Source organism: Vipera ursinii (assembly GCF_947247035.1).
Source record: "Vipera ursinii genome assembly, chromosome: 2".
Classification (NCBI taxonomy): Eukaryota; Metazoa; Chordata; class Lepidosauria; order Squamata; family Viperidae; genus Vipera; species Vipera ursinii.
Genome location: NC_139513.1, coordinates 34,477,864 through 34,503,160, shown reverse-complemented (window position 1 = coordinate 34,503,160; position 25,297 = coordinate 34,477,864).

Below are 25,297 nucleotides of genomic sequence, written 5' to 3'. Positions count from 1 at the left end.
GGCTCAATTCCTTTTATCACAACACACCACCCCATGCACAACTACTGGAAAGTCTCCAGCAGAGCTTCGCTGGGGCAAAAGATTAACTACCAGACTAGACCGTCTACATCCTGACAGATTCCCTCCAGACCCAGAACTGCCCCTCCAGCATAGAACTCTCAGCACAGGGCAAGCTGTCTGGGCAAGAAACTATGGGTGGGGGCAACAAATGGACACAGGGGGTTGTCATTGAACAAACGGGCCCCCTATCATACATCATAGACACAGGACACAATTCCCACATCCGCAGACACATCGACCAACTCCGGCGGCGCAGCCCGCAAAATATGGAGGAAAGGGGGAACGACGAAATGCAGGCAGAAGCCCCACCGCAAACACTTTCACGCCACAACCCCCCCGATCAGAATGTACCACTTCAAGACCCGACTCCAAATGACGCTGAAACGACGGAACCATGCCCCTTGACCCCTGAACCAGTCTTCGAGTTGCCTGGGGAAAAGGAACAACCAGCTGAGACGACCCCCGGCGCTCCGAAAGGATAAAAAGACCCCCCGCCTACTTACAAGACTTCGAATGGGGAAACCCAAAAAAGAAACAGATGGGGAAAAATCAACACAATCAGAGGGAGGGGTAAGGGGTGTTATGTATTCACTTATAAATCACATTGTTATGTATTCATTATTTACATTGTAGGAATTGTTGTAATAGAGATTAACAGGGCTGAGGTAAAAGCCGCGGCAGCTTTTGACAGCTGTCAAAAGCTGCCGGACAGAACCACGCAGGCGCAACCGACTGACAGTTCTGCACGCGCCTCCACTGACAGCTCCGAGCTGTCAAAATCTGCCGGTTCCGATTGGAGGAGACGAACGGCGCGGGAACCAGCTCAGCCCTGATTGGCTAACCTACTGACAGCTGCCAGTATAAATAAGAGTCATGTTCTTCTGTTGTTTGCCTGGTTCGGAATAAAAGTTAACTCGTTTAACTCGCTGTCTCGCCTGCTTCTTAATTAAAGCATTCTCTTTCTCTCACACAAACTAACTGAACTGAGTTGCCTTTTACTCCTCTGGAATGCACTAGGTCAGTGATGGCAAACCTTTTAGAGACCGAGTGCCCAAACCGCAACCCAAAACCCACTTATTTATCGCAAAGTGCCAGGGCCGCATCAGCATTGTGGTGTCCTCAGGGGGGGCAGGGAGACACTTCTGAGTGCTGCCTCTGGCACACAAAACCAGTGGGCACAAAAATGGACCACTGTGTTGCAAGGTGTAAAAACAGCTGCCGCAGCACTGCACAGTGCAGATACAAGACACTGCACCATGCAAGAATGGGGCAGGGCTAGCGAGTATCACACAGGCAGTTACCTACCCCATTTGCAGTGTGTGTGTGCTCGCAGCCCCGTGCATGCATGCATGCATGTAAAATGCTTCCCCCTCCCTTTGCTCGAGCTTGCTAGTTGGACACTTTGCCTCCTTTGTGCTGGGCAGGGCTCCTGCTCCAGGCAGTGGTGATGGCCTGATGGACCTGCTACTGGCGGCAGTGGCACATGTGCCAGCAGAGAGGGCTCTGAGTGCCGCCTCTGGCACATATGCCTTAGGTTCGCCACCACTGCACTGGGTCTCCCAAGAAAGCAGAACTCTTGAAACAGACATTGTCTCAAAAGGAACTTTTATTAGGAGTTAATGATAGCAAGGAAGCAAAGCAAGATCTGAGGGGAAAACTTGCACAAGCAGAATATCAAAAGCATTATTTGTTACTCCTCCCCCCGCATGGTCCCATTGTCTGTTTGAATCTTGGCCAATCCACAGGTGGTATATTGTTTTGGTAACTGGCTCCTTTGGCATGCTGTTCAAGGCCTCTCTCAAATTCGTTTCCCTCTGGCTCTCAGCGCAAACCGTCATCCTTGGTGGAGCAGTGGGCTAATGCCTCCTTAAGTAACACCAGCTGCCTGCAATTAGTGCAGGTTCACATCCCACCAGGCTCAAGGTTGACTCAGCCTTCCATCCTTCCGAGGTAGGTAAAATGAGGACCCAGATTGTTGGGGGCAATTAAGCTGACTTTGTAATAATGCTGCTTGGGGGGTGTATGAAAGCCCTAATAAGCAGGCATATACATAGAATGAAGGCTACTGCTAAGCTTGTAAGCCGCCCTGAGTCTTCGGAGAAGGGCGGGATATAAATGGAATTAAAATAAATAAATAAATAAATAAAAATAAAATAAAAATCCAGATAAGGGTGATGGTATTTAGCCACATTCCTTCACCTGGGGGAAAAGTAGTGTAGCATAAGCAATGCAAAGCATATTGTATATCCCCACAACAGTTCCCGCCTCCCAACAGAATGGCAGGCCCCCAAAAATGGTTATAAAAGCATGTACAGGTTAGAAAGAGTAGCAATACATTTTTGGGGAATCTGATACCCTCCTTCTTCGGAATACAGCCCTCTACATTCCGTCACAGAAAAACAGTCACCAGCCTAGAAGACAGAAAGACTCTGATACGCTACCTGGAAAAGAACATCTTCACTAAGAAGAATTGGGTACTATGCAACATATCTCTTATTAGACCCAAGAAGGAAAGAGAATGAAAAAAAGAGAAGCCTCTTATGAGGAAAATCATAAATTAATAGATATGAAAACCTTTGGGTCTCATATCTGTTACATATTTATTATAAGATTTGTGCAGCAAATTTTTGAGTACAGTAAATTTGATTAGGTAATTTGTTATCTATTACCTGAAGAAGCCTGCAATCATCATATGTGTTGCTTAAATATGTAACTGATTCTGCTTTTATAAAACTTGAACAATTTTCATCAGATTTTTTTTAAGGATTTTCTTTTGTTTCTTGAAAAAAAGAAAATATGTTAACCAAAGCAATGTTTGTCTGCTCAGCTTTTCAAACTCTTGTACACAGCCAATCCTCATGCTTTTTGTTAGAAGCAAGTTGTTGCACTGAATTTACATGGGATTTGATGGCAGCAAAGTATACTTTGAAATTGCAACTTCACACTCTTTTCCATCAAGAATAGAATAGAATAGAATAGAATAGAATAGAATAGAATAGAATAGAATAGAATAGAATAGAATTGAATAGAATAGAATAGAATAGAATAGAATAGAATAGAATAGAATAGAATAGAATAGAATAGAATAGAATAGAATAGAATAGAATAGAAGGTGGAAGGGACCTTGGAGATCTTCTACTCCAGCCCCTGCTGAAGCAGGAGAACTTATACAATCTCAGACAAGTGACTGTCCAGTCTCTTCTTAAAAACCTCCAGTGATGGAGGGCCCACGATTTCTGGAGGCAAGCTGTTCCACTGGTTAATTGTCCTCACTGTTAGGAAGTTTCTTCTTAATTCCAGGTTGCTTCTCTCTTTGATCAGTTTGCAACCGTTGTTTCTTGTTCTGCTTTCTGGTACTTGGGTGAATAATGTGACCTCTCCTCTTTGTGGCAGCCTCTCAAATACTGGAATACTATCATGTCACCCTCATTTCTTCTTTTCTTTAGACTAGCCAAACCCAAGTCCACTATATCTTGTGGTATTTATTCCCTGATAACTGCATTGAGAAGAGCCCTTTCTTTTTGTGATGCTAGAGCAGTCAAACTCAACTTCCTGTGCAAAGTTGATTTAGTAGCTATGGCCTGGATTCATTTTGAAAATATGACAGAATTCCTTGGAACATGTGTAGAATCTCATTTTTTATCACAGGGTCATCCAACTTTTCTTTCCCTTCAGAATGAAAGAGGACATTTTCTGTTTTTTAGACTCACAGACATGATTATGTCTCTTTACAGTATTTGAAAATGGCTTGATTTAGACATTCTTTATTTCAAAGGAGGTGGATTTAAAATATTTACTATCATGTTGGTATTTGAGAGCAGGACCATTATCATAGGGAGTAAAAGAATTTTTATAACAATTCTTCAGATAGGGAGTGGTAGGCTAGTGTTACTTTACAGAATGTGGCTATTTTATTTAAAAAAAAGTTATAAAAGCCTTAATGTTTATATGTGGACCTGCATCTTGCAGGTGATTCTTCTACAAAATGATTGCTTTTACTGTGTAAAATTGTGTGATCACAAAGAAGGACTAGGGGTGACATGACAGCAGTGATCCATTATCTCAGGGGCTGCCACAAAGAAGAGGGAGTCAAGCTATTCTCCAAAGCACCTGAAGGCAGGACAAGAAGCAACAGATGGAAACTAACCAAGGAGAGAAGCAACCTAGAAATAAGGAGAAATTTCATGACAGAATCAGTAGAATAACTTGCCTTCAGTAGTTGATAGATGATAGATAGATAGATAGATAGATAGATAGATAGATAGATAGATAGATAGATAGATAGATAGATAGATAGATAGATAGATTTCCTGACAGTTAGAACAATTAATTAGTGAAACAACCTGTCTCCATACGTTGTGAATGCTCCAATACTGGAGATTTTCTAGAAGAGACTGGACAACCATTTATTTGAAATGGCATGGGAGTTCTTGCAAGAGAAGGGGGTTGGACTAGAAGACCTCCAAGGTCCCTTCCAACTCTTTTATTCTGATTCCTCCATCTTGCACTCCTGCCTGAGAATTAAAAGATCTGTTTCTTGTCCTTTTTTTCTCTGTGTTCTGCTTTTAATTCACCTTTTCCCTTTCTTCATGAATGGAATGAAGAAAGGGGCATGGACAGTTTAGCATAACATTAATAATAATACCTGTAAGATCAACATTTGGGGGTGGGGGTGGAGATTGATGATCTATATACAGGAAATATGAAAAGACAACACATCCTCCTTTTCTCTTTTTCGCTTACAAAATTGGCAGATAGATGAGGGGCCACAATAGGTTGAGAATCCCACTTCAAGAATGTTGGAAAAGATTTGGGTAAATCAAAATCTTTAGATACTTTTGAGTGCAGCATTCAGATTCTGAACTTTTTCTCCATTTTTCTAAAAAAAAAAAAACCTTCTACCACCCCTGGGCTGGATATATCTGCTATGTTAATTTTGAATGATATATTTGGAACTGTATCATGAGGGTATAGTTTGTGAATAAATAGCAAGAATCTTATGACTTTAGTTTTCCTTTTTGCTGCCAGAATCACTTGCTTGTGAGATGAGAGGCGTGTGGGGGATATATAAATTAGATAAATAAATAAATCTTGACATTTTTAAACAAATACATAAAATCAACTCAGCCTTTCCATTCCTGCTGCCAACTTTCTGGCAGCTATATTTGGTAACTATTGTCTCTCATTCAGGAAGAAAGAAACAGATTTTCCACATGTTTCTCAACTCAAAATGTAAAGTAGCATATCCTGTGCAGAAATTCAAATGTGTCTGATTGTGGAAAGACTAGACCCCCGTGGTTGTGTACCATTCATAAAACTTCCCTTTTCACTCTATGAGTATCTGTGTCTTCCTCAATCTGGTAAAGAACCTGGAGTTTGAGGGTTCTGCATAGTACCTTAGCTGTTCCTAGCATTGCAGTCTTCTGGACATAGAAAACTCAGTGTTGTTCCTGGATTGTTCCATGGAATATTTATATATTTCATTGTGGTCAATCCATGTAAGCTACCTGTGTTCATAAAATGCCAGGCCTTCTGGAAATACTATGCAGGGATTTGAGAAAATGGAGAAGAGAGAAGAGAGAAGAAAAAAGCAATTATGTTTTTCCTTGACGGCAGGATGCAATAAAAAATTGTCCATGTGAAACTGCTGTCAATCAATATTAGACCTTTAAGAATCAGTTTATGTATTTTAAAGTGATGATTATTTCTAGCATCATCTAGAATCAGCCGAACAGATTCACGACCACAAATTTTCCTAACGTGCAAATGTAAGACTTTGCACTCTCCTTCTACAGGTTCATTTGAACAAATTCTCCAAGGGCTAATGATTCTGAAGCTTAAGGAGCAGAGAGGGAAAATCCATCAGACAGACCGGGTGTAAGGCTAGTACTCGAAAACCAGATGGCCTTATTTGAACACTGAGACTATCATGGCCAGGTTCCAGTCAAACCATCTGGTTTGATGATAATCCTCTGGGCTAATATCAAATGTAATACATAAACTATACTTGTATGCCTTATCCTATTATGACACCCAAGTGACTAGAAGAACCAGGAACCTCTGTGAGGGTGTAAACAACACACTTGGGCTGACACCTACTGGAAAGGGCCCACAACTGAGAACTGTGTTCAATGGAAAAAAATTGACCAGGTGAACACACTATATGAACTGGCTTACCAGTTCTTCTAACTCTTGGTCTGAGACAATGTATATTTAATACGGAAATCATTATCAACTTTTGTAAAGATATATTTCATATAGTATAAAATCCAGACTGGCCCAACTGGGTTTCTGTTATGACCTCAGGTTATATAGCTAAAGGAAACAAAAACAAGGAAAATTTGCAGTAGAGTTTATGAAAACTAGGATATTAAAGAAGGATTTTATGTAAATGTAAGAGGAGTGTTATATAATAAGAATATTATTTTGCTTCCTTGAAATCAAAGTTGTATTAATCCATACAATTTAGTGTGGGAAATATTTATAGATACTCATTTCATGTACCTATTTCCCCCCTTAATTGTCCTTAGGTTCAAGATCAATTTTATGCAAAGAATCTAAATTCTGAGCAGTTAACAATTAACATATTCCTTATTGTTACTGTCTTTACTACTGTCCAATATCTCAGGGGCTGCCACAAAGAAGAGGGAGTTAAGCTATTCCCCAAAGCACCTGAAGGCGGAACAAGAAGCAACAGATGGAAACTAGTCAAGGAGAGAAGCAACCTAGAACTAAGGAGAAACTTCCTGACGGTTAGAACAATTAACCAGGGGAACAATCTGCCTCCAGAAGCTGTGAATGCTCCAACATGGGAAGTTTTAAAGAAGAGACTGGACAGCCATTTGTCTGAAATGGTATAGGGTTTCCTGCCTGAGCAGGGGGTTGGACTAGATGATCTCCAAGATCCCTTTATTATTATTATTACTCTTATTATTGGGTTTATTATGGTTCATTGAATAATCAGCCAGATGTTTAGACTGGATTTGGTATTTTTATCCACCTATTAAGTCCTTCTAAAGGACTTAGGGATGTTGCAACAGTTTTAAATAGATGTTGTTATTTGATGGTATTAAAGGTATCATCATAGGATGTAAGCTGTTACAAGTTTTGCAAATAATAAATAATAATTTATTATTATTGGGTTTATTATCATTCACTGAACAGTTAATCAGATATTTAGACTGGATTTGGCATTTTTAACAACCTAACAAGTCCTTCTAAAGGACTTAGGGATGCTGCAGCAGTTGTAAGTATGAAAAATGATCATAAATCACTTTTTTCAGTGTGTTGTAACTTTGAATGGTCACTAAAACAATGGTTTTAAGTTGAGGACTACCTGTATAATCTAAGGCATGTCTTTTAAAGGGATAGGCCAGGGCATTTTAACTCCACCCAAGAGTTCAGAAAGATGGCGGACCATTCTTGATGGGCATTTATGTTTGAGGTACATGTCCTTGATTGATAGCTTCACCCTGTCTCCTTTGAAAAAAGGAAAAATCACCTCTCAGTCTGATGAAACTCAACATGTATCTTTGGACCTTCAGATTAATTATTTTGTTCAAAATGTAGGGGCTTGCTTTAAAGATAACAAGGGCTTAAAAGCTATATTTTTAAAGCCACTTTGTTCCTTAACAAAAGGAAGACTTTAAAAAACAAACACTGATAACAAATTTCATTAGTTCACAGTCAGCAGCCACCAATGACCATCTTGCGCCAAGCCAAGTTCTTAATATAAAAAGGCTGGGAGATTAAGTAGCAGCAGTAAACTGTCAATGTTGTCTCTTAAATTATGGAGAGCTTTGAAGTCTGAGGTTTCCCTCTTCCCATTATACGGTGCACAAAAGAAATTCTCATCTTCTGAAGCAGAATTTTTAATGTTATTTTAATTTCAATTAACATTTCCCCCTCTTTCTTTCATTTTTCTCCCATTCATCAACATGCTTAAAGGCTAGGCGCCTAGTAATGTAAAAGGCTTGACATTTAGTGCTTATTAATATTAACCTGCATCTTCTCATGCTTCTGATGAGATTTCCCCCCCCCTCCATCCTCACTGACCAAGTGATTCCACATCCACCGTAAGTAATTGTAGCCCTTTATATGGATTATAGCTTGCTCTCTTCTAATTAAAGGGTCACACTTCTTATTTGCCTTATGGGAGAGGGGTGTTAATCCATGTAATATGTTACCCATGGTCTTTAAAATAAAAGTAGCCTAAAAACCTCTGTCCATCTTATACCCATCTCTACATTGCACATCAGATATATTTATTTTTTAGGCAGAGATACTTAAAGCTATTCTGGTATCCTAGTTCCAAATTTAAGCTCTCTTGTGTGGGAAGTCATCCCCTCCCCAGAGAAGGAAATATTAAAAGGGCAGAATATTATATTTCCTCAAAGAATCTTAAAGAGGCAGAAAAGCATGCCCAATTTTTCTTAATAACCCCAAGTCTCCCTCCCGCAAGCAGAAACCAGCTCTGTAGAAATGCAGATGTAATAATCCATTCAATCCATTCAATCCATTCAATTTGGGTACGTACCCCACCCAAATTCTAAGGACAGGAAACATAATAATAGTATTAACCCATCGCCACCAGAATGCCAAAAAGGCACACTCAGACTCAGGTCAAAGTACATGACACAGGAAATACAAAGCCTCAAACAGGAACAGGAAACAACCTCAAGAGCCCCAGAGGGTATAAAAACCCACTCCCTACCACAGGGCTTTTCAACCTTTTCAGTCATTGTACCACTTTTAGGATATGGCAACATCTGAGTACCACCAGTCACCTAGCAAGGTGTCAAAAACTTGATGACCAAAAAAAAAAAGGAAAAAAGTGATGAAGTACAGGTAGTCCTTGACTTACAACAGTTCACTTATTGACTGTTCAAAGTTACAATGGCATGGAAAAAAGTGCCTCCCCAAGCCACAGCCGAGCAAGACAACTGCCTGCCCACCCAGTGGCGCTCTTCCTCCTGTCCAAGGTTTTCATTGTTGTGAGCATTTCTGTTGAGGATGGCAGCAGGGTGTGGTGTTTGGTTTTTATTCCCCCCCATCTGCTGGATGGTTGCAGCAGGTTTTGGTCACTTCACATGACCCTGGGACATTGTGACCATCATAAATATGAATCAGTTGCCAAGCATCTGAATGTAAATCACAAGACCCTGGAGATGCTGCAACATCGGTACTTCTTTTGGGCTCAGGAGAAGCACCAGGATCAGTGCTGCTTTCCAGCTGATTGGTGCTTCTTCAGGGCTCAGCAGAAGGACCAGGATCAGCGCTGGGCTCCAGCTGGAGCCCGGCGCTGATCCTGGTGCTTCTGCTGACCCCTGACAGCCCTGAAGAAGTGCCAATCAGCTGGAAAGCGGCACTGATCCTAGCACTTCTGCTCAGCCCTGACAGCCCTGCAGCTCCAGCCATCTCTTGCTCAGGCTTATGTGGTGCTGCCATAGGTTGAGCTCATTCCCCTCCCCCACCACCACTTTTCTAGGGTGGTCGCGTACCACCTGCCAGTTGCCTATGTACCGCAGGTGGTACCCGTACTACTGGTTGAAAAGCCCTGCCCTACTACATGTGCTCTCTCTCTCTCTCTTTTCTTCCAGAGCTATCTTTCTGTCTGGCTCTCCTCTTCAATAAACTGCAACCTTCTTTCTAAAGCAGTCGCCATGTTGTTTATTCCCAGCTTGGACTGAACCCTGATGAAGATTTTTCCTTCAACACTTGAGTCTGGCCTTTATTGAATAACTGGGTCAAAAAGCCCTTTCTGGCATCTGTTCTACTGCCCCTACCAAGTTTCCTACACCAGATTTTTTTTTAAAGCAGGAGACTGATCCAGGAATACCACTCTACATAATGTCTATGGAGATTCTTTGAAAACATTTAGTTTCTCATCCAAGAAGCTTCTTCGGTTCTGAAGAAACTTCTTTGGATGAGAAGCTAAATGATTTCAAAGAAAAAAAATCAAGAAAGTCCAGTTGCCTTTTGAAAAAAAGCATCTTTGGGACACTGTGCCTAATGCATCATTGGTATGGCATAAAATTGCCAAAGTGTCCTGGGCTTCAACTTTCTCTTTAGTGTCTATGAATACTCATTTGGCCTTTTCCCCCAGCTTTATGCTGGCAAGTGGGTCTATTTAACGGCAGAGTCTCACTGCAACACCTGTGCTTTGTTGAAAGGCAAGAAAGCATGGGGGTTCCATCTCCTCTCCAGAAAGTTGACTGCCCTGTGCAGGCTCCCCCCTGCATAGCACTGATACCCAAAAGGAATCCAACGTCACCCAAAGTTGACAGAATAACAGAATGGTAGAGTTGTAAAGGACCTTGGAGGTCTTCTATTCCAACCCCCTGCTCAGGCAGGAGACCCTATACCATTTCAGACAAATGGTTGTCCAATCTTATTTTTTAAAACCTTCAGTTCCATTCTCTTATTGCCATACAGGAAGGGGGATGCCTCATCTCTTCTTCAAGTGCAAGAATCAAATTGCTGACAAATAAATGTAGTCATAAGCCAGAGAGTACTACAGAGTGGCAAAACCACTAGTCTCCCTTTCTGCTTTTTCAGGGAATCAAGATCACGTGAAGTGTTAATACCACTTTACAAGGCCTTAGTAAGGCCATACCTGGAATACTGCATCCAATTTTGGTCACCACAATGTAAAAAAGATGTTGAAACTAGAAAGAGTACAGAGAAGAGCAACAAAGATGATTAGGGGACTGGAGGCTAAAACATATAAAGAATGGTTGCTGGACTTGGGTAGGTCTAGTTTATTGAAGAGGGGTGACATGATAACAGTGTTCCAATATCCCAGGGGTTGCCACAAAGAAGAAGGAATCAAGCTATTCTCCAAAACCCCTGAAAACAAGACAAGAACCTAACCAAGGAGAGAAGCAAACTAGATATAAGGAGAAATTTCCTGGCAGTTAGAGCAATTAATGAGTGGAACAACCTGACTCCAGACGTTGTGAATGCTCCAACACTAGATTTTTAAAAGAAGAGACTGGATAGCCATTTGTGTGAAATGATATAGGGTTTCCTGCCTGAGCAGCGGTTTGGACTAGAAGGCCTCCAAGTTCCATTCCAACTTTATTATTATTGTTGTAGTTATTATTATTAGTGTTGCTATTGTTGCTATTGTTGTTGTTGTTATTATTATTATTATTATTGTTATTATTATTATTATTATTACGAGATACTCTACAATTGGGACTGGAAAATTCATTGTTAAGCAGCGCAATCATTATGTGAGGCACTACATTAGACATCTGATTTTACCTTTTTTTTGCCACGTTCACTAAGGGAGACATCATGTAACCATGACTTGCAACTTCCTATGGTTTTGCTTTTTGGGAAATAGCTGGGAAGGTGGCAAATAGCAACAATATGACTCCGGGAGGCTGCAATCATGGTAAACACATTCTGCTCACCAAGGGCCCAAATCACAATCAAGTGGCCATTGGCAGTGTTTCACTGTTAAGAAGTGCAAGGACAGGGTCATAAATATTTTTTTCAGTGCTGTTCTAACTTTGAAGACTTGCTAAATGAATGGATGTAAATTGAGGACTACACATGTTGACCTACCCTAAATCTTAGCAGGACATAGGAGTGGTGCTACGACAAATATGACTTCCAGTGAGCCTTGCCTTAGATTGCAGGTGCTAATAGATATACAATAGAGGCAGATATACAGGTGTAGAAATACAATAGAGGCAGATCTCTGAATAGGTGCTTAGATTCCTACGTTGACATTGGAAGATGTGCTGTACTGAGGTATTCCAGCCAATCTTTCTCTTTGCAAACCTTCATAATGAGAAGAAGTCATGTCTTTACATAATGAGCTTCTTGTTTTGTTTTGTTTTTTTTTTAAATTTCTGACAACATAACTGGGGGTGAGGGAAGGCTGGAATGACTCTTGGCATTTGAAATACATTTTTATTATTCTCCTCCCCTCTGCCTCCTCAGGTTATTGGAACATCAAATGTTACAACCACAGCTTCAAAGTATTATGCACAGGCTACATCTGGTTATAATAATGCTAAAAAAAACAATATAACAAGACAAAGTAGAGCATGAACAACTTACTTACTACAGGGACACATCAACCCAAAGGTTGTTTTGCTTTGTTAACTTCCTCTTTAAATGTAGAAAGAAAGGGGGTTTTGCATAAGCTAGTCCTCTGTGAATCTTGGATTCTTCTAGAAAAAAAATCTAATATTGGATTAAGTAAAAGACTAGGAAAATGAGTGGTGGTACTCATTATCTACAATGTGTCTTTTCCTAGTAGCAAATTAAAGAAAAATATAGTCTAAGAGGATAAAAGCATTAAATAAGCAAGGGTAGGCAGAAAACAACCTAAATTCAATGATTGTCTCTCCAAGTAAATATGCAGAATTAATTATTAGAGACTGTTATCCTAAGGACCTTTGCCTTTGTTTACAAAATGGTAGCTATTAACTCTCATGGATGCTTTAATTCAGAAATGCGATTCAAAGATGATTCAGCTGGAACTCTGAATCAGACAGATATTTCACGTCTGATTAAGATCAGAATTGCCTAGTTAGATATCTTTCCAAGAAAAAAAAAAGTTCCAGAAAAGCAAATCTACCTAATTTTCCCACTCAGTTCAAATTGGAGTAAATCACAAGCTACAGTAAATCAAATCAATGATTTGAATCTGATCAAATTGTTCAGATATACCTTAATTAGCAGTGGGCTAATGCCTTCTTAAGTAACACCAGCTGCCTGCAATTAGTTCAGGTTCGCATCCCACCAGGCTCAAGGTTGACTCAGCCTTCCATCCTTCCGAGGTAGGTAAAATGAGGACCCAGATTGTTGGGGGCAATTAAGCTGACTTTGTAATAATGCCACTTGGGGGGTGTATGAAAGCCCTAATAAGCAGGCATATACATAGAATGAAGGCTACTGCTAAGCTTGTAAGCCGCCCTGAGTCTTCGGAGAAGGGCTGGATATAAATGGAATTAAAATAAAATAAATAGCTATTTCTGTACACTGACAACATTTCTAACAATGGCCTTTGAAACAAATTGAGTTGCCCATTCTTCTGTTGCCAGGCCCCTGTATTAGAAAGAAGACTCAAATTTGCCCACCTGTACAAGGAAGATGTCAGAATCCATTTATATTTCATTTCTAACTCCCTCTCTGTGCAAACCCAAATCTCACCCACCCACCCCCCTTACTGGATTCTGCCATTCCCAAGGAGGAAAGAGAAGACAGGGGAGTTTATTGCCCCATCTCTTTCCCTTAGATGTAATTTTTTGTTTATTCAGCCTGCCTGTTGGCCATTGCAAAAAGACCAATGGAAGAAACCCTCCATTGTGGTGGTGGAAATTCTGGCTTGTATCTCCGGATGGAATGTGAAGGAGAGGAAGTAATTATGTTGCAAATGGACTGATGGTTCTCCCTTTCCCATGAAGGGTTTGATACCTGAGACTTGACTTATCCGGGACTGACCAAATGGACTGAGGGGTGGGGTTTTGCTCAGGGACACTTTAAAAGTATCAATCTGTGAGACAGTTTTCAGATCCTGTCTATTATATCCTCAGTCATCTATGTCTTAGTAAAAGTTCCTGCTTGGACAATCTTGTCTCCAAGAGTTTTTCTTTCCTAAGATGTGGATTGGAATGGGTTCTGACAGAAGATATAATTATACTTCCTTGACTTTATTTCCTTACTAGAAATGGAGTAATAGTAATTGATTGCTTCTTATTACAAGATGAAAATAATTTAATAAAATAACTTGTACATATTGTGAATTACTGTGCTAACTGTGGCATTTCCAAATTGGAAAGCTGTGACTATTGGTGTAGTTAATCTTATGTTTCTTTGTATGTAGTAGGTAAAGAAAGTGTGAAAAAGCTAATATTCCAGTTAGGTTACCACAAAATAAATTAAGTCTATTAGTAGAAGTTAGAAAGGACTTCTATATTCTAATGCAATATTGCCAAATTAACCACACATTTAGGAATTATCACAGATATTTAAAATGCTGATAAAAGCCATGTTAGTTAATTTGTGTTTTGTGTTTTCAAACATATATTATGAACACTGATAAAATGATTGATTTTGCCTTAGAGCTTGTAAAAAAAAGTATAAGATTCTTTCTGAGTAGATTGTGGTAACATCCTAGAACATTGATGTAGTTTTCTTGGTAACAATCAACTTGTGATTTACCATGAATCTAGTGCTAGGATTTTTCACCATCCTGCCTCCACCATCATGTAGCTTTCTTGGTTATTTTCCATCCATGTTCCAAACAACCACATTCAGTCTGGGTTTACATTTCAGAATCAACTAAGGGCTGCTACTTAACTCTGGGCAATAGATCTGCTTGCCCCTCCCCCCCCCAGTCTCTAGGTGAATATGAACTCCAGTTCTGGTTTATTGTTGTTGTTGTTTTAATTTAATCCAGTGCTAGTTGAAAATCTACAGAAATTATAATTGGTCCAAAATAAGACATCAGATTTCTTAGCAGTGCAAAATATAGGCTTTCTATGACACGTGTGATAAAAGTTTTCTGCTGGCTATCAAAACATCACACACAATGTCTGATGGTAGTGTTGATTTTCTGCAGGATTCCCTTTCCCATCATGAACCTGCCACTTACTTAGATCAGCAGGAGACAAGACGTTTTAAGATGGCTGCACAGTATAATGTTTGACACAGAAAACCACCTTTTTCCCTTTTTGGATCTCAAGCTATGGAGTTGCATTTGACTCTCATTGTCCTACTATTTAAGAAGATAGTCAGGAAGCATCTCTTTCACCATGCTAATTTTGGGTTAGGGTTGTTTTATATTTTGCAGTTTCTTTTTACAGTTAACACATTTTGCGAGTTGGATAAACCAGTAGACTTTAGTGCATAGCTAAATTTCTATGGAGATTCTCAGTCATCCAGGTCATGGTTGTGTGAAAGGTGCTTTTTCATGAGGCAACTGGACTTTCTTTTTTCTCTTTGAAGATGTTTTGCTTCTCATCCAAGAAGCTTCTTCAGTTCTGGGATGAGAAGACAAATGTCTTCAAAGAAAAAAAAAAGAAAGTCCATTTACCTTGTCAAAAACCACCTTTAGGACAATAGACTTTAGGGGTGTGTGTGGAAATGACAGAGGGTAGCTCCGTTCAAAGTGGAGCTGAAGACAACCAAGGTGATAAGTTACTAAAATTGTTAATAGGTGCTGTATTTGTTTGTATTAATTAAGTTTGTATTAATTTTATATTTTTTATATTTTTCCATAGTAATTTTAATAACATTGCTATTTAAAAAGAGAGCATAAATTTAATAATAATAAAATAAATAAATAATTGCATTTCCATTTATTCAGGGTATAGCCTATTCTCATCCAGATCATCACGATTAACAGATAACAGAATAACAGAGTTGGGAGGGACCTTGGAGTTCTTTTAGTCCACCCCTCTGCTCAAGCAGGAGCTCTATACCATTTCAGACAAAATGGCTGTCCAATCCCTTCTTACAAATCCAGTGATGGAGCACTCACAACCTCTGAAGGCAAGCTATCCCACTGATTCTTTCAAGAAATTTCTCCTTTGTTCTAGGTTGGTTTTCTCCTTGGACTAGTTTCCATCCATTGCTTCTTGTCCTGCCTTCGGGCGCTTTGGAGAACAGCTTGACTCCCTCTTCTTTGTGGCAACCCCTGAGATATTGGAACACTGTTATCATGTCACCCCTAGGCCTTATCTTCATCCATTATCAATCTTCAATTCATTTCTCCCTAAATACCTTGCAAATGAGTCACAGCAAGTATTTATGGCTGCCAGCCCAGTACAAAGTTGCTTTGCACGCACTGCACGTAATAAAACCCTGGATTTGATAGGGGATGTTTCAGAAACAATGCTAAGCAAAGAAAAAAAATGCTCAACAGCTATAATTTTCTGGTTAGAAGTGAGGAATACAGGTACTCCTTGATTTATGTCCGGTCACTTAGCGGGAAATACAGATACTCTATCAAATTACAGTCTGAGAAAGGGGACTCATGATCCAGACCAATTTCTGACGGTTGCTCCCCCAAGGTCATGTGATCACATTTCAGGTGTTTGATGACACAGCCACATGACAGTCATTTGCAGCATCCTTCAGTCACATGACTATGTTTTATGACGGTTTTGCTAAAAGCCAGCAGCTTCTTCTGATTTTCATCAAAACTAAGCCCCTAGTGAACACTTGCTTGCTTAGTGACCCTGGCATTCCTCTTAACAATGACCACAAAAAAAGAAAATCATAAAATTGCATTGGTCAAGTGACTGTCCCATTTTATGACCATGATGATTTATGACCATAATGGGCAGTCTTGTGATCAACTTATTAGGTGTTTCACTGAATGCTTTGCCCAAGTGAAACATTTCTTTACGGATTTATGCCTTTTATTTCAGAATTTTTGTGAAATTTCTTTCATATTTCTCAGATCTGAATTATGGTGATTTGAAAGGATGCCAGTGTGAGGAACGTAAGGTGCTAGTAAGGGGGATGGTACATTTTAATTAAAAGTGTTAGGACTTCTGCTCCAGTAACTGTTTTATATTTAGTATTGGTAGGAGATTCTTTTCATTATGATGTTTTTCCCCTTCTCTAATAAAACAGCATTAAACCATTACAAAATTAACGAGAAAATAAATCTGTGATTCCGTTTCTTTCTCTGTCTCTCCTCCTCATTAGCTTTGGTAGGAAAAACAAGAGATTAATCAAGGAGCAATTTATCTCTAATTCCCTAAGAGCAATGCTTGACCCAGAAGGGCAAAAAGTGTGAAGAGGATGTCATGATTTACTAGTGCAAGGAGATAGGCTTATCTGTCTGGAAAGGGACTAAGGAGTCCTTCCCCCCCCTTGTTCTCCCCCCCCATGTCACCTGCTAATATGGTCTAATTTAGCCTCTGATGATGTTTATGCTTAGGACACTTTCCATTTAGGTTGCCAAGACCATTTTCCTTCTCATCAGGATCAGAAACCAAATTAAATGATCTCTGACCAATAATAGTCCAGACTTTGCTTGAAAATATTGGCATAAGAGGACTTTACCATCTCCCTCAGTCATTAGTTCCACTCATACTCTTTTGCAGATTAGGCCTTTTTCGGCTCAAAGACTATAATCACAATTTCCTGCTTTTATTGCTTTTCTCACATGGTATTTCCTCCGGTTAGCAGGTAGCAAATCTGGCCTTGTATTATTATAAGTTACACGCAGGGCTTTTTTTCTCATAGAACGCTCAGAACGGAGTTCCGGCACCTTGTAGGGTAGGCAAGGCAGGTTGTATGACATGTGTGAGTTCCGGCACCTTTTTCTTTTACAAAAAAAAACACTGGTTACACGGAACCCATTTTAATTCCACTTTGATGTGTTTCTAGAAAAGCTGTGCCCTAGTGGATCTAAAGCACCCTTAAAAAATTTCAAATGGTCTCAAAGGCTGGAATTATTTAGTTAAAATTTCATGTCAATAGCAATGTGACTGCAGTCTAGACTAGAGATTTTCCTGCATGGCATTTGTGCATTGCTGTTTCTAGCAATGTTCGTTGAATTGTAGACTGGTGTGCAGGTTTCCAGTGATGGCTTTCACAAGTCTCCATTACATTTAACCTGCATTCTGCAGGTTAAAAAAAAAAGGAAGCTTTGCTTTGGGCTACAAGCAATACTTGTTTTGTGTCAAACTATATAAGAGGAGGGGGGAAAAAGAAAGATCTACTCTAGGTAGGGATTTAAAAAGTGACAATGAACTATTGCATTGCTGGACAATAATTTCTAGTTATTACTCTTTTATAGAAAATGTCTCTCTGCTTTGATAAATAATTCATTTCCAGCCCATTTATCTATATTAGTTTAGGCTGTGTTCAGGGTTCCTCAAGAAAGAGAGAATTCTTTTGTAAGATAATGTTAAAAGAAACAAAATCTATTCAGCCCAGCATAAAGGATCTTGAAAGGGAGAGAAGATTAGATTACACTTGACCAAGATCAGTAAATTTTAAACAGAAGCCCAGAAAGAATTATGTAGGTGAAAGGCGAACTCAGAAGAAAGGTTGCAAGCTGTCAGCTAATGAATTAAGGCGACAAGGGGAAGAATCAGAGAAGGGCTGATCTTACGGGACAGAACAGTTCTCCTGTGATCAGTTGGATGAAAAGAACTACAAGGACACCCTCTTTTTGCCTGAAGAAAGCACTGTTTAGGAACGCAGCAATTCTTTTTGTGCGTGTAACATAATAACATACACAACTCAGATATTTTTTTTAAAGAAAGAAAAACACATTGCAGTCTTTGAGAGCTTCGCTTGCATTATACATGGTGTCCAATCTCTACTCTCCATTCACGCTCATCTTTTTTTCTTACTCAGGCTTATTCCATCAGTCCTAGAAGACTTTGTGCAATGAAGGCACCGTCAGCGCATCAGAAAGCTGTAATGAACAGACTTCACTACAACAGGGCTGTGGAACCAAAGTGCCCAGCTGAAAAATCTCTGTGCATCTCCTGTCAAGTGCCTTTATTAACGGGATGTGCGTGATGTAAGACTTCTTCATAGTACTTGCACTTCCCAGCTCACAATGTCAGCTGTGTTCTGCATATTCTTCCAAGAAGTAAAAGATGATTTTTCAGCTATTTCCCAAATTTACCTATCTGCAAACAGTTTAGAGTTTATCTTTTTGGTAAAGAGAACAATATATTTCTTTCTTTCTTTGTTTGTTGGCATCTTGCCTTTATTATTTTTTCAAATAACTGAAGGTGGCAAACATATCCAGTATGCCTTCCTCTTCCTATTTTCCCCACAACAACAACCTTCTGAGGTGGGTTGAACTGAGGAAGAGTGACTAACCCAAAGTCAGCCAGCGGGCTTTCTGGGCTAACTAAGGTGGGACTCGAATTCATGGTCCCCTGGTTTTTAATCTGGCGTCTTAACCATTAGACCAAACCGACTCAATGCAATTTAATTTTCATTCAATTTAGCCAGGTTATCCACATTTTTAAGAAATAAAACATGTAAAGGTTTTGCAGCACAGCACCACTATCCATGTGTTGTCATTTTATCAGGCTGTACCCACACAAATGGCTTTTTCCCCTGAGTGTAAAGTAAATGAGTTGCGTCTGTTGATTTTGCAATGTTATGGAGATTCACAAAGCTTTAGATTTCCCAAATGAAGACTTCAGTTTGAATTTGGGTGCAACTATTTGGTGCAACAGTTATTAGTTTGGAAGACATATAACATTCAAATCTATCTTTATAAACGAGATGGGCTGAAAATACCAGAATGAAAGTTAACAGGGAGATATACATATACATATACATACATAGGACACAATAAAGCAAAAGGCAAGGGAGAAAAAGAAAGATACACCCAATTGAATGCAGAATTCCAGAGAATAGCTAGAAGAGATAAGAATACCTTCTTAAATGAACAGTGCAAAGAAATAGAAGAAAACAATAGAATAGGGAGGACCAGAGATCTTTTCAAGAAAATTGGAGAGATGAAGGGAACGTTTAATGCAAAAATGGGCATGATAAAGGACCAAAATGGCAGGGACCTGACAGAGGCAGAAGAGATTCAGAAGAGGTGGCAAAATTACACAGAAGAACTATACAAGAACGAGCTTAACGTCCCTGATAACCATGATGAGGTGGTCACTGACCTCGAGCCAGACATCCTAGAATGTTAGGAAAGCTGAGCAACAACAAAGCTAGTGGAGGTGACAATATTCCAGCTGAGCTATTCAAAATCTTAAAAGGCGATGCAGTAAAAGTGCTACATTCAATTTGCCAGCAAATTTGGAAAACTCAGCAGTGGCCACAGGACTGGAAAAGATCAGTTTACATTTCAATTCCAAAGAAAGGCAGTGCCAAAGAATGTTCAAACTATCACACCATTGCACTCATTTCACATGCTAGTAAATTTATGCTTAAAATCCTACAAGCTAGACTCCAGCAGTATATGAATCGAGAACTACCAGAAGTACAGGCAGGATTTCAAAGAGGCAGAGAAACTAGAGATCAAATTGCCAACATATGGTGGATCATGGAGAAAACATCTACTTCTGCTTCATTGACTGTGCTAAAGCATTTGATTCTATGGATCACAACAAACTGTGGCAAGTTCTTAAAGAGATGGGAGTACCAAACCATCTTATTTGTCTCTTGAGAAACCCATATGCGGGTCAAGAAGCAACAGTAAGAACTGGACACGGAACCACTGATTGGTTCAAAATTGGGAAAGGAGTCCAGCAAGGCTGTATACTGTCGCCCTGCCTATTTAACTTACATGCAGAGCACATCATGAGAAAGATCACCGCAGATGGGGACTGCAGCCAAGAAATTAAAAGACGCTTGCTCCTGGGGAGGAAAGCTATGGCAAATCTAGACAGCACACTAAAAAGCAGAGACATCACCCTGCCAACAAAAGTGCGTATAGTCAAGGCTATGGTCTTCCCAGTTGCAATGTATGGCTGTGAAAGTTGGACCATAAGAAAGGCTGAGCACTAAAGAATTGAAGCATTTGAACTATGGTGCTGGAGAAGACTCCTGTGAGTCCCTTGGACTGCAAGGTGATCAAACCGATCAGTCCTAGAGGAGATCAACCCTGACTGCTCTTTAGAAGGCCAGATCCTGAAGTTGAAACTCAAATACTTTGGCCACCTAATGAGAAGAAAGGACTTACTGGAGAAGAGCCTCATGCTGGGAAAGGTTGAGGGCAATAGAAGAAGGGGACGACAGAGAATGAGGTGCCTGGATGGAGTCACTGAAGCAGTAGGCATGAGCTTAAATGGACTCCAGAAGATGGTAGAGGACAGGAAGGCCTGGAGGAACATTGTCCATGGGATCACGATGGGTCAGACACAACTTTGCAACAAACAACAACAACAAAATAAACAAATATCCAGACCTCAAACTCTACTGCCTTGGCAGTAATACCTTGAGGTTGAATTCATTATAGACTGAAGATGAATTACCAATGTGATGTGGCCACAGAAAAGACATATGAAGTTATAAGTTGCATTTTAAATAAGTAGAGTCTCTAAATCACAGGAAATTATTATTTAACCTTTACCTTCACCTCCTGGTCTGGCCACAATGCTTTTAAGGATTCAGCCAGGTGAAGTTGTTCAGGTGTTAGAAATGAGGGCTGCACAGTAATCAAAGGAGAAAGGATTTGGATAAAAGGCTGTTCCTTGTTCTGCACTCCCATGGCTGCCACTGCATGATCCAAATATTTAAGAAGGTGCTGAAGGTGAAATGGATGCTCCATAAGACTTTTTTTCTTTTGACTCTGAATCACTACACAGCTTGATTTGAAACTAAGAGGAGAGATTGAAAGAACAAAGATTGCTTAGCACTGAGAAAAGAGATCTAGATAGGATATGGTGAAACTTTTCAAATGCACTCTCTGAAAAGTTGTCACACAGAAGAATGCTAAAGCCTGTTCTTTATCATCCCAAAGGGCAGAAAAAGTTGGCTATTAAGAAAAAAAAGTTCTAATTGAGGACTTTGACAGTGGAACCAATTGGTTTCTACCTCTTCAAGCAGAGGCCAGACAACCATCTGTCATGGATGTTTTAATGTGGATTTCTGTGCAGGAAAAGGCAATTGGATTTTTTGCCCTGAATGGCCTCTTTTAACCCTATAAATCTATGACTATGTGATAACACAATAATACAGTAGAAAAAAGTCCAATAAAAATCATATACATAAGGAAGGGAGGATTCAGCCAGCTTGAAGTAATCACAACTTTAACTTTTGCAGGAGTACACAAACCTAGAGATCGCCCCCACCCAAAACAACAACCTTGAGCAAAGAGAAAATACTTAATAGCAATTCAAAAATAATAATGGTTTTGGTTTTTTTGCAAGGGAAATGGAAAATTTCAAGGAAAGTGAAATCAAATAATATGCCAAGTTGACTATTTGCCCGATACAAGACTTGAATATTTTGTTAGGCTCAAATGTTATTTAGCGTTGCTAAAATGATTTAGTTATTAATCATTGCTAATTATTTAAGAATGATACCTGTAGGACAGCAAGGCTCCAATTTAAGATGGAAGGCTAGCCAAATGTCAATTATTTCTACTCCCATTAGGGGCGGGGTTCTTACCATTCCCTTCTGACACAAAGACTTGTGTTTTTGTAGCATGTACACACCAATAATGTGTTCAATTAATTGCTATGACATGCATTAACTCTAGTGGCTTCTAAACAGGAACAATTATGTTCATGTATGTATATATACGTATTATCACTGCAATGTAAGTCACCACTTCCAGATGTTATTAAGAAAGAAAGCACTCAGGAGAAACTCTGTATATACTCTAACCTGTGCTCAGAGATTGTTGGTATGTCACGTAATTTATTAATTCCCCAGTCTATCCTTCCCAAGAATCTGGATTGTGTTGCTCCTCTGTGCAGTAGATTATGGAGCACAACAAAAAAACCCTAGCAGAGAGATGGAAGAATATGCTACCGCAAGGGACTTTTTTCTACATTTTCCTTTTTAAGCACATCCACATGCATAAGTAATTTTCCCCATCCACTAATTGTCCAAGGTTTCTGAAAACAGAAAGATGAAATTATTTTTTTACAATGAACAATTTTATTATACTTATTTTTAATTAGGATTAAAAGTAAAACAAGAATAAACAGGAAACTTAGGGAAAACAAGGAATAAAGAAGAGATAGAATTGGGCCAATCGCCAAGTAATAGTTAGAAAAAGGATGGAGAAACCAGGCAGATGAAGTTGGAAACACTGAAGACAGATATTTGACCCATTCTTTTTTTTATATAATATATTTTATTAATTTTTTAACAGTCACCTTAATATTTGATAAACAGTGTGTTGTCTGGGTTTACATTTAAAAAACATTCACTAACAGTTGGTTTCTATGATCTATAATCCAAATAATAAATAATAATAATAAACCTTTATTGTCAAAGTACAACATGTGTACATTGAGATTAGCTGAGCTTCTCCCCGTGCTCCCTCCCCCCAACACACAGTGACAACAAATAATCAAGTAATAGCTTTACTTGGTTTCCTTTTTCCCATAATGTTCTCTTTTGCCAACCTTAATACAATTCTTATTGTTTTGGTAGATAACAATTGAATATAATTTTGTTCTAATATTTCTACAGATAATAATCACATCAGTGTAATGTTTCTTTTCTATCTAGTCATTCTGGTTGCTTCATCATAAATCTTGTTTACATTTGTTTTTCCCACAATGTTCAAGACATTCTTACTGATTAAGATTTTCTCAAAGTTAATTACATTTAAATATTTAAGTCTATTTTTTCTCATGTAAGCCATTCCAATACTTTTACCTTTCTTAAAGAATAAATAAGACTAAAAAAAGAAAAAAAGAAGAATAAGAGTGAAGAAAAATAAAAAGACAGTATGCTACTTAAAATCCATGTTTCCCCTAAGCTAATGCATATTTATTTCCAAAATTCTAGTCATCTGGTCTTTTAACTCTTGTTCAAAACATTTTTTAAATCCTTTGTGATTTTCTTAAAATCAATCACATTTAAATATCTAAAACATTTCCTTTATATAAGCCATTCCAACTCTTTTATATTACTCATATCAAGGAATAAAATGAGAAGAGGGGAAAAAAAGAGAGTACTATGTTACTTGAGGGACTCCTCCCTCTTAAAATAAAATTCATATCCAAAAACTTTCTATTTCTTTAACCATATTCAAACAGGTGTTTCTGTTTTAAATATTCTCTCTGATAGGTTTGACCCATTCTTGCTTTACACACAGCCTTTTCTTTAGTGTTTTTATGCCTCTTCTTTGGAGGATCTCATACCTCCATCTAATCAAAATTGTTTTTGTTATTTCTTTATTTAGCATATGGTGCACACAGCCGGGGAAATCTACAATGCTTTTTACCACAGAGTAGTTCTGACAGCCTAAGATTGTTAGTTCACTTTGCTCATGAATGCCCGCTATCCACAGAATAGCATAGGAGGAAGAACTAGCTTTGTTCAGCTGGCTAGCAATATTTGGGGAATGTTGGGTCCGTCAGGCTTACTTTTGCCAACCTTGCCTCGCCTCCGGGCGTGTCCAGTGCCATCACCTGCTTCTGCATGGAACACTGCTAGCTTTTCCCACCAAAGTGGTACTTATTTATCTACTCGCATTTTTACATGCTTTCAAACTGCAGGCAGGAGCTAGGAGCAAATTATAGGAGCTCACTCCATTACACGGTGTCATGGGCTTGAACCAGCATGTTCAACCATCTCTGGCCACCAACTCCAGCCTCATTAAGCTGCTTCACCACTGTGTCCTCTTACAAACTTACCGTGTCCTTTCCGCTCTATACCTGATTCTTTTTTCTTTTCTTTTAAAAATGGCATTTTTAAATTGTGTTTTCAGCTACATTGTCATGTCTGTGATAAGGAAGGCAAGGAACCCATTTTTACATGTAAATGAATGCTTAATATTCTTTTCTGGCATTTGATATTTGGTATGGTATCTTTTCTAATGAACAGTATTTTTCACAGTTCAGTATCCCACTATCAGTTTGTCTCAATTCAAATGGGTGGCATCAAGTCATTAAATTTCATCAAAGGGGTTTTTCTTGCTGAGACTGTGCAGCGTATTAGATAGTGCTTCCCAAGTGAATTTAAATAAGCAAACAATGAAGAAACCTGTTTTTCAATGCAGAAGAGATCTTCTGATCCATAAGACCTCTGTGATAAATACAGCAATATAAACATGACTCTAAGGATATCTTTGTACTCCCCAAAACAGAACAATTTATTAAACGCATTGGCATTCTGCTCTTTCTCCAAGTATAGGAACGTTAACAGTGTTTATCGGCTTATTCTGTTTTCCTCCCTCATTTTTCAGGTAGTTGAGAGAAAGTAAAATGGAATACAGAGGTTGCAGCAATTTATTTATTTATTTAATTTGTATACCGTCCTATTCCCAAAGGACTCAGGGCGGTTCACAGGGCAAGTTAAAAACAATACAAAAATAGAGAATAAAATAAGATTAAATTAATACAAGCCCACAAAATTAAGATAAAATTAAAATTAAAATTTAATTTAATTTAATTTAATTTAATTTAATTTAATTTAATTTAATAATTTAATTTAATTTAATAATTTAATTTAATTTAATTTAATTTAATTTAATTTAATTTAATTTAATTTAATTTAATTTAATTTAATTTAATTTAATTTAATTAATTTAATTTAATTTAATTTAATTTAATTATTTCCCTCAGTCCAGGCCAGAAAA